Below are 11,279 nucleotides of genomic sequence, written 5' to 3'. Positions count from 1 at the left end.
TGTTTAGCTGCTGTCTCCCGAGGGCCCACTGTAGTTCAGGCCCAGTCGCTACGAGGTCCTGGGGACACCGACTTGGGGAGATACTGTCTTTATCCTTTGAGAGCTCAGGTTGGTGCCAATTAGATAACATGGCAACTCTGCTTGTAGACAAATTTGTTTCTTGTGAAAAACATGGAGCCAAGGGATTTCTGTGAATGATTTATCTAACTCTTGCCATAGGCAGCGATAGAGTTTCTTCAAAACCAGTTCCAAAGGAAAACTGAACAACTACTTCTCAATCAAGGCTGGTTTTGAGTTGTTCTGACAGACTCTCAAAAAGAAAAGAGTTCTCCAAAGTCTTCTTTCATTTCCTTGGGAGGTGGCTGTGGCCATGTCAGTGTCACCTTCCAAGTGTCCCTGGTTTTGGGCTCAAGCTCAGGACCTTTGGGAACACCAGGTCTCTTTGGTTTCTGAGCATCCAAATTATTTAGAAGCTTTGCAGTGAGTATGAGGGAGTGGGAGTATGAGTACGTGGGAGGGGATTATTTTCTCATTTCAGGCATCCTTGTGGCCATGGGCATCCTGGAGATTATCCGGAAGAAGCCACCTCTGGCATTCTCTGAAGCACACGGGATCGGCACGAGTCATTCTGCTCACTGAATTATATTTGGTGGGGAAAGATTTTGCCGTAACTGTCCCTGGAAGAAAAATCCTGTTTTGTCATACATTTCTCATAAATATTTTAGTGCTAAAATGACTTTGAATATAATTACTAAGAAGTTCAAGATGTTTAATGGGCTCTGTGGCAGTCAGGTTAAAATGCCTGTCACTTTGTCTCTCTAATGTGCACTGAACATTCCTGCCTGGAGTAAGAACTGTGAGTGTTATTTTTTTGGCTTGGATCTTGGCAGGTGTGTAACGTGACTCCTGATAGCAGGACAGCAGATTACATTCGGCTATAAAACCATTTCTAAGGCTCTTGGCACCCAAACTGTTATTGCATGTCTGCAGGTGTTTAGTAATTGGATTAATGCAGAGCCCAAGGAATGTCTGCTCCCCAGCTCGGAGAAACATTGAGGAAAGACAAATTCATTTCGGAGAGTGACCTGGAATGCACGATGACAGGCCTGCGCTCACACATGAAGCCAGATCTAAGCCTGCACGTTTAAAATGAACTGCTGTGAGCAATCACCTTCCATAGGAAAGTTTATCCAAAGCTAAATATAATAACAATGGCCTTGTGAGTCAGGCGGGAAGGAGCTTCAGCTTGGATTTTGATCTTCTTCCAAAAGCAACTTAGACAACTTGAGCTTAAGCCTTCCTATCATGCGGCTCATGAACCCCACAATCGTAGGTGTTTAATAATAATAATAATTTTTAAAAGACCTTGGTAAACAGAAGAGGATGATAAGCCTCCCAGTGGAAGTGCCGAGACCACAATGGTATCCTGGATCATCATACTCCTGCCAATTAATCCCCGCCTTGATTGTAGAGACAGTCTCGCTGTGTCACAGACCTCCTCAAATATGTTCAGAACGTGATGAGCTGTGTTCACACCTCACTGCAGCCGTGGCCAGTGCATACAAGAAGTGGCTGCTTTTGGGGTAATTTTGTCATTCTGGCTAATTGAAACTTATTATACCCTCTGAGGGCTAGAAACCAAACTCTCCAAGGCTCCCATCTGAGTAGATAAAACCTAATGGTTTGGCCTTATAAACCTAACCTCTTTCTCAGCTTTACAACTCAGAAGGGAGGCGGACCATTTGGAGAGAGTTCAAATAGAAGGAAGATAATGGTCAAAAGACGAGTTTTGTGAAGAAAGGCAAAAGACTTGATATTGCTTAGTTTAAATCCTAGAGGGGTAACTTGTAGTTCACAAATATTATTATGGTAGGCAATGACAAGAGGATGGGGAGGAGGAGGAAGACAAGAAGCCAGTCATGGCATGGAGAGCAGAAGTTCAAAGGGCTTGTAATGTAGAGGAAACATGACATCTGAGAAATCTGTGTGTGGAGGAAGGGGCATGACCCAATGAATGGCTATTCATTCATTCATTCATTCATCCAAAAAAATTTGCTGCTCACAGCCACGTGCCAGGCCCCAGTGAATGGGGATTGCCTTGTGATAACCATCTATTTTTGGCTTTCTGAGAGCTATAGTCTAGGAAGCACAGCATGTACTCATAACACGGGATCTGGTAGCAAAGATGGCTGTGAGCACTCACGGAACGTTTCAGTCACCCGGGGTAGGAGCAGGGCAGGTGTGTCTGGGCAGGTCTTGTGTCCCTCTGGAGGCTACCAGCCCTCTTGGCTAGGTTGATGGGGCTCTCCCTGACACTCTAGCTGACTTTCTGGCTCTCAGTCAGAAAGATATTTTATTGGGGAGGGAGGATACAGGTACACTTCCCGTCTGGTTGGTTGGGTTGTAGGTTAGTGGAAAGCAAGAGGCCTGGAAAGTACCTGTGGTCATCTCCACATGAAGGTCATCCATGATCTATGGGGCATGTGGGGGGAAGCAGAGCAGGGGCTGGGGAGTGAGTGCAGATGAAAGTGAAAGAGGTCTGTGAATAGGAAACAGAAACGCATAGTAACAATAATAAAACTTTCAAATGAAAAGTGGCAGTGTTGAGGGGAGTGGGCAGCAGGGCCTGTTTGGGAGGCAGAGTGCTCAGAGCCTTCCTCACTTGGATGTCAGTGTGGTGGGCAGGGCAGGTGGGGCCTCCCAGGTGTGGAGGACTGAGGGACAGAGGGCTTGGGTGGGGGGAGGCAGTGCTACTGGACCAAGGAGGAGGGACTTCTGCGTGAATCCCTGCACGCAGGGGTCAGGGCAGGGTGAATGGTCCTTAGTAGATCCCAGGATAACACTGAAGACAGTATTTTACATTTTTCCCTGGGCAGAAAGGAGCTTGGATAATCAAGATAAAGAGGGGTGCCTGGGTGGCTCAGTCAGTTAAGAGTCTAACTCTTGGTTTCTGCTCAGGTCATGATCTCATGATTTGTGAGTTCAGGCCCCCATCAGGCTCTCCACTGATGGTGTGGAGCCTGCTTGGGATTCTCTCTCTACCTCTCTCTCTGCCTTTCCCATCTCTCTCTCTCTCTCTCTCTCTCTCTCTCTCTCTCTCTCTCTCTCTCTCAAAATAAATCAATAAATAAATTTAAAAAAAAGACATAGAGACAAGCCACAAAGACTAATGAGACCAAAAAGCTTAATTTTAAAGGTTGAATGAAAATCTCCATTCAAAGGTTGAAAATGAAATTATGAAGCTGCTTCCTGAGTAACTAACTGAATGGCTTTTTGAAAAGTCATGTATCGCATAAACCTATAAGGTTAAACCTGAAAGGTTTCTTATAGACTCTAAGCTCAAGCCTGTTAGTTTTCACTGAGGGAACTGAGAGGGAATGGATCTAACCCCCAGCTACACAGCTGATCAGGCAGAGCAGGGATCACTGGCATCCAGGAGGTCTATGGGATGGGGATACACATGGAGATGTGTGGGAAGGAAAAATAGCTTCTGTGTGTGTATTTACTATACCGAAAGTATTCAATCAATCCAAAAGCCGTAACTAAGTGCCAGCTCAGTGGAAGGCATTGTGAAAGATGGTGAAGTGCTTGCTTGAGGGCTTTCAATTCTTTTGAGAAGACTCTCTGACAGAGAGAATAATGAGTTCCTCAGGAATTCAGCTGATGGAGAGACCACTGTGGTAGGCATGGTCCAGGAAGGTTTTGGAGAGGAGCTCTGACAACACAAATCTGTGTGTACGTATGTGTGCATGTGTGTACATGTGTGTGTGCATATGTATGTGCGTGTGTGTGTGTGTGTGTGTGTGTGTGTGTGTGTGTGTGTGTGTGTAGGGGGTGAGGAGGAGAGGAGAGTGGAGTCCACAAGGGACTCAGAGGCTAGCTATTTGGGAAACCATGGTATGACTTCTATCTGTGATGCATGAAGATTCATGACTGATTTTGATGTTCTATGGGATGTTTTCTCTATAAACACGTGGGGTCAGGCCCGAGAAAGCAGAGTGCAATAATACAAATTCCTTCAGCTAAAGTGGTGGGAAACCTGAGTTCTCACTCTCTGGTATGACTCACTTTTTGTTGGTCTCTTCAGTGAACTGGGGTGTCTTATCAGGTAGGTATTTCTATTTCAGCCAGTTGTGATGGACTTGCCCAGGTAACATCTGGAGATCCTTTCAGCTCTGAGCCAGACTTGTTTTGTAAAGGGAGTCAGGGTGCCCACAAAGGGTTGGCAGTGCTCCCTGGTTCAGGAAGGGAAAGGGCCCTCATCAGATTCCCTCTGCTCTTTGTCAACTTCTTCCTTCAGCACCGTCTTGCCCTGGAAGCCCCTGAAAGCAACGTCACTCTGCACTCAGAATCTTTCTTTGTTTACAAGATATGTGGGCACAGATGGAATTATTGCATCACAGGCCAATTTCTTCACCTCTTTTAAAAAAATTTTATCACGTAAAGCAGCATGCTGAAAGATCTCAATGCTACCGAAGATTGCAAAACCAAAGTGGAGATTCATCTGCTTTTGGAATTCTGTCCAAAGACCTTTCCATATACATTCCACCCCCTTTCACAGCCCACAGTGTGCCTGACCCTGACACCCAGAACAGCTTCATCACCTTTCTTAGGTCAGGGTTGGTCCTGACAAATAACTCTCCAGCAAGGCCCTTCCCAAGGGAACTTTCCTCAGGTAAAACCCTGATGAGACATTCTGGGAGCGAACAGTCTCTGGCAAGAGGGAAACTGAGCTCTGAATTGTCAACACTAACAAAACCCAAGAAAGCAGGTTATATACCCAAACTAGACTAATAAATGTTTCCTGATTAGTAGAGGGCCCCACAGGTTGTGTTTTCATAAGGAGACTGAATTGGATCACAATTAACATTACTTACGTATACAATCAATATAAATAGTTTTTTCATTAAATCAGACAGAAATTCTACTTTATCATCCTGTTTGCTTTGCTGATATTATTTAATCAAAACCCTTTTTATTCAAAGATGTGGAGTAGGTAAATTTTAATCCAGACATTCAATTATCCAAATCACTGACATTTTCCTGTTCTCAGAAAAATGCTCCAGGAACACAGGCTGCTTGTTTCCCTTCCTACCTTGGCTGGCAGAGAACTACAGGGTAAAACATAGAAAATTGGCAAAACTCCATTTTCAATCCATGTTAAAAACTGGGATCAGTCTTGCTTCTCTTTCTTCCTAAAATAGAAAGAAGAAATAAAAGAAGCCCTTCTTTATATAAAATTGGATCTTAGCATTCTCCAGAGGAGTGGTACCCCCTGGATTGCAGATGAAAAGGGCCAAGTTTTCCCAGCAAATAATCTGGGACAAGGGAGTGGAGGTGAATGGCCTTCTGTAACTGTAAGAAATCTCCCCAGCCACCTCCAAGGGAACAGAGGGAAGCATCTGGGGTCAGGGATCTGAGTCAGCAAGAAGCAGGGAGACAAGACAGAGAGAGGCTGGGCCATTGTGCTGCACATCCTCTCTTATATCCTGCCTGATCTGGGGCTCAGCAAAGCTCCCTAGATTTCTTTCTGTCTTCTCCAAATGCCAAGAATGAGTTGAAAGAGGAAACACTGGGTAAGAAGATTGTGAAGAACTCCAAACTCAGAAGTGTTTATTGACTGAGTCATTCATTTATCATTCAGAAATTGTTAAGTCTCCACTGCGCATCAAGCCCAAGGTTGGAGGTAAAGAGGTAAATGATTCACAGTTGTGGCCTCCAAGAAGCCTTCAGCCTCAGGGCCCAAGAAGCTGCATCTCACCAAGAGGCTTGGAATTTTGTCTGCGTTTGTGTCCAGGCTTCCTTACTCATTGTTAACTTAGTGTATCAACCTTTTCCAATGGATAGGGAACACCAGTATCTTATAAGATGATGGAATGTGATATAACCTGCATAACCAAGATAATTGAAGTTAGGTAGAGACTAGGCCTTAGGGCAGGGCCTCGGGTGTGGCAGGTAAGATGCCTAGGGCACAAACTCTGTGGACAGGTCACTCACAGGGTCACTCTAGTGCTGCCTAACATTGATGGGTTGACAGATGTCATACAGTCGTTAAACTCTCTGAACTTCAGTTGCTTGTCTGTAAACCAGGGACATGCCTACCTCAGAGTTGCTGAAAAATTAATAATATAATATTTACAAAATTACATAAATACATGTTAGTTTTATCAAAAGCAATAACTGTTAATGACTTTTGTCATTAAGCACAATGACATTATTAACAAACACAACCAAAACGTTCTTTGTGGTAGATGCAACACATTATATTGGAAATGGACTACAGAAATCACAGGATCTGGTCCTCTGCTTTAAAAGAAACAATAGTTATGGGGCGCCTGGGTGGCTCAGTCGGTTAAGCATCTGACTTCAGCTCAGGTCATGATCTCGCAGCCATTGAGTTCGGGTCCTGCATGGGGCTCTGTGCTGACAGCTCAGAGTCTGGAGCCTACTTCAGATTCTGTGTCTCTCTCTCTCTCTCTGCTCCTCCCCCACTCACACTCTCTCTCCCTCTCTCTCTCTCTCTCTGTCTCTCAAAGATGAATGTTAAAAAAATTAAAAAAAAATAATCAATAGTTAAATATAGTTAAATATGATACAGTAGTTAAATATAGCAAGATTTTGAGCAATGGACTCAGAGAAACTTGGATTTTAATCCCAGCTCTGTCACCTATAAATATTTAAGCTAACCTCTAAAGTCTCCATTTCCTCATTTGTGAAAAGGGAATAATAATGGTGGACTCCTAGGGTTGTTACTGAGGATTCAGTGAGATAATGTGTGTAACACTCAGACTGCAGGTCCTTGGAGGGCTCTCCATAGATATAGATGTGAGCTGCTGTTGTGTGCAGGCTGAAATAAAACCAGTTCATGCTGGACCAGAATGTCCCCTGAGATACTTCACTTTTTCCAGTTCCCTTAGCTGAGCTCATCTTACACAATCCTACATCACAAGGGTGTTCTTCCTATGGGCTTGCTCTTAGGAATAATTATACTAAATATGGTTCCTTTCCTTCCTAAGTTTCTTCAGAGTTCTAGCTGTGGTGTGAGTGCCCAAAATTAAAGATTTGGACTTTTTCCTTAAAAATAAGAGTTAGGAATGACATTAATGGAATCAGGTTTTTTATCTTATTAATTTAGTGAGTTCAGTATTCACCTTAAATATTGTTTTAAGTTGTTAATTTCAATATTTATTTTAAAACTCTATTGTGAAGCTAAAAGTAAAAAAGCTTTTTTTAACTTTCTCTGCTGCCTTTCTCTTGCTTCTAGTGCCAGAAGCTGGAGACATGAGCAGGGCTGGTGCACAGAGAAGACGTGGGGCTCTGAGAATCAGGCTTGGAAAAGAAGTGTTATCTAAGCCCAATGAGAAGGAGAAGGTTTGGACTAAGGGAAGGGCTATGTTCCAGTCTCCAGAAGGGGTCAGACCATACATCCATAGGTTTAGAAAAAAACCTAATGGCTCAGGAAAGGATGTGAGCCCATCTCTCAGCAAGTATTTGCTGAACACCCAGTGGCACCATCAAAACTGCAGGTATCATAGACACAATACATAGACCTTGACCTTAAGAAGACTCTGGCTGTTGTAAAGGCAACAGTATTTCACATAGGATAGAGGAACTCACTTCTACGACTCAGGCATATGGAGATTCACAGGTGAAAATGGTTATAGATCATCAGTTTGCCTTTTTCTGGCCATATTTCATTCTCTCATCCGTTATCTACCAGTTCCTGTTGGCTAGTGCCTAATCCAACTTCTGGCATAGAACAGCCCTTGGGAAAAAAGCTGTGAACAGATGAATAGGTGAGTACATGGGTCCTTGCAGCATGTCATAGGATGGATTTTTCATGACTCCCCCACCCCCCCCCATACATTTGCGATAATTTCTTTGCATTTAAATTGCTGGGAAATAGATTCAACATTTTCTCAGGAATTTGTGATTGTTTATAGAGTTGAGGAACCCCAGGTTTAACTAGCCTTCATTTTTGATGGCAATTTCCAGATACACAAACCTGTAGTGCTCAGCAAAGTTGGGATAACAGATACCCAGGAGCAGGTCTCCTGCTCATGCCCACCATTTATTACTGGAACCCCAACTTCCTCTTTCATCCACATCGTGGTTCAAAGATAGAGCCCATAAAAAAACAAAACAAACAAAACAAAAAGCAAACAACATTTCTAGCCAATGATGGCACACAGAGTGCATCCCTTTTGACCTGGGGGTAGTTCACAATTTCCCACTATTTCCTGTAAGACCTTAGGCAGGTCAAATATCACAAATCCTTCCATGCTAAAAGTTCTTTGGGAAGTGCCATTTACTTTCCCTGTTTCCCTCTGCTGCTTTGGAGATCTATAGAACACTGGTGAAGGAGGCCATTAGAAAAAAGCTCGAGTATAAGGGCTCATTTTGGATATTCACAAATAGGACTGATCCTCACCTCTCCTCCACTTGTCTTCTCACATTGCAAAGCTGCACAGGAGAGTGTGGCTCCCCTTTGACTCTCAGTCTTGGTTCACTTACTGACACCCAGCAAATTCTGATACAATTTTTCTCGTATCTTGATAGCATACAACCCAAAGTCTTCAGCTTTGGTCTCAATCATAAAATAAGGCAATCCTCACAAACTGCAAATCTGGGGCAGGGTTTGGGTTGGTTGGGGTTAGCAGGTAGCTACAGTACTAACAAGTCTAAGAGGAAATGGATAGAGATGAAGTCATTTGCCCAAGGTCACAAAAATAACAAGAGAAGCAGAGAGTCAAACCCAGGCCCTCCTGACCCCCAAATCCATGCTCTGAGGCACTTTGCAATACTAGCAAGTGGAGAACATTCCTGAAGCCCAGTTATGAGAGAAGGGACCTCCCTGGGTGAGGTGACAGCACACATTAGTTAAACATCACTTCTTCATGATAGCAACTGGACTCCAAGAGTACCCTGAAATGCTCCCATTGACACACAGGACGCAGAGTCACCTCCAGTCTCCATGAAGAAGGGTGTTAACAAAGCAATCCTATGTGGATTTGTCAGTCAATTTAGAATTAGAATACATAACAAAGATCTTGAAAATAAGAAATGCAAGTCCTTTGTTCCCACGGTTGTATTTTAAAATTTTATTCTAAGGATATAATCAGAAATGTACACAAAGTTGTACATACAACATGCTCATTTCAGTGTTATTTATAATATAAAAAATAATAGAACTAAACCAATGGTCAAGAAGAAGTCCGAGTAAATTATGGCAGTAACTCCTAGCATCTGTTGTGGAAGAATATATACTGATGGGGGAAAGGTTTCTTGCAATGTTGCTAAGGGAAAGAACAGGTTACAGAACAGTATTTATTTTTATTTCTGAAAAGCATATTGATAGTCTAAAAGAAAGATTTGAGTAAATAAAACAGTGCCCAGAGTAGTGAGATTTGTTTACCTTTTCCTGCCTCTCCATTTTCTCCAATTTTTCTGTAATGAGCACATGTTACTTTTGTAGTCAGGAAAAAAGTGTCAAATAAATGTTATTTATTAAAGATACAAAGTCAGGGGTGCAGTTGAGTGTTCGGCTTTGGCTCACGGTTTGCAGGTTTGAGCCCCGTATTGGGCTCTCTGCTGTCAGTGCAGAGCCTGCTTCAGATCCTCTGTCCCCCTTTCTCTCTCACCTCCCCTGCTTGTGCTCTCTCTCTCTCTCAAAAATAAACAAACATTAAGGAGAAAAGATACAAAGCCAAATCCTGCCTTCTAGCATTTGGCTCAGGACACCCATGAATTATGCTGCTTGACGCCCTCACTCTCATATGAGAGCTCTGGCCACATAGCTGTTGAAGAGACCCACTCCCTCAGTCCTTCTCCTGAGGACTCAGGCAATCTGAGTGCCACTTCCCCTACAAGACCATGCACCTGGCCTGAGTTCATGCACCAGACCCATTCTTCCTGAAGAAAGTCCTTCCCCCACCCAGTGCACTGCCTCGTGGAGAGGGATCTCTTGCCTGATGGGTTCTCATACCTGATGGGATGTGGTGATGGTCAGCACTGGCCTTTCCAGGGGAGTCCTGGGGACTTCATGCAGGAAGCTCCTGGCAGGCCAAAGCTTGCTTGAATTTGCACTGGGTAACACCCAGGCTATGCTTTGCTGCATTTTCATGAATCAATAACAGGTGACCCTTCTGGAAGTAGGTAGGACTTAAATCACATGTTAATGACCACATACCTGGAGTGAGCTATTGGCCATATTCACTCCTCTACATCCTGCCTTGCTCAGGATATTAAAGGTAATTGGTTAGACAGGCTCAGTGTTGTAACCAGCAGGCTATGGGCTGAATGATTCTGAAAGGCACCTGAGTTTTGGCCTTTAGAAGTGCTGTCATTTGCCTCTTAAATGACAAGTGCCACTCCTCCAGTCGAGCTCACTCTTGCCTGCTGGTGTCACCCAGCAGTTGCCCGGCCCCAGGAGCACTGGCTCAAGTGTGGGCTGGGTTTGTGGTCCAAATAGGAGCTGAGGAGAAGGGTGGGCACCCCAAGCAGGGGGAAGCTGGACAATGGCTGCTTTCACCATGCTGTGACTGGGGAAGGAAAAGTCTGGGATGGACCGAAGCCCAACTGCTTTTGCTCTTCTGAATGTGTGACCTGAACTTTACGAAGTGCCTCTGTGAGCACTCAGAGGGCAACACTCAAAGCTCCACTGTGCACGTGTTCCCTTGGTTTCCTTGCCTTTCTTTTTCCTCTTTGAAATGAAAAATAAAGCCACCTGTCAAAGCTGGTGATATGTTCAGACTTGTAACCCACACAGATTCAGGAAGACTTCAAAGTGGAAACTCCTCGGATCAGATTTCATTTCACTGCAGATGGTAAATTTATGCCCCAAGCTCCCACCTTTGCTCTCACTTCTGTTCTTTAAGCTGCTGAAGAGAATACACAGTGGTGTTAGGTGCAGACTAATGAGTTAAATGCCACTTAGTCCTCAAACTTTACAGACTATCTGGATTTCAACAGAGATGAGCTGAGACTTAGCTTTTTTTATAGACTCTGGGCCCTGAAAAGCATCTGCCGGCTAGAAGATAAAACACCCTTTGAGACTCCACCTTCTGGAGTATCTGTCCACCTTCCTAGCACTTGGACTTATAACAATGGGGATAAAAATAGTGTGAACTCATAAGGTGGTTGTGAGCTAATTGAGCATTCAGAAGAATATTGCCAGAGACAAGCTGTCATATATGTGTGTGACCTGTTGTTACCTTGAGGAACCAGATATGGAGGGGGCTGGTAAAAGGAAGGTGAGTCTATATCCTGATAATTCATTC

The sequence above is a fragment of the Neofelis nebulosa genome, chromosome 9 (assembly GCF_028018385.1).
Source record: "Neofelis nebulosa isolate mNeoNeb1 chromosome 9, mNeoNeb1.pri, whole genome shotgun sequence".
Classification (NCBI taxonomy): domain Eukaryota; kingdom Metazoa; phylum Chordata; class Mammalia; order Carnivora; family Felidae; genus Neofelis; species Neofelis nebulosa.
The sequence above is the reverse complement of the archived record's forward strand: the minus strand, read 5'-3'. Positions refer to the sequence as shown.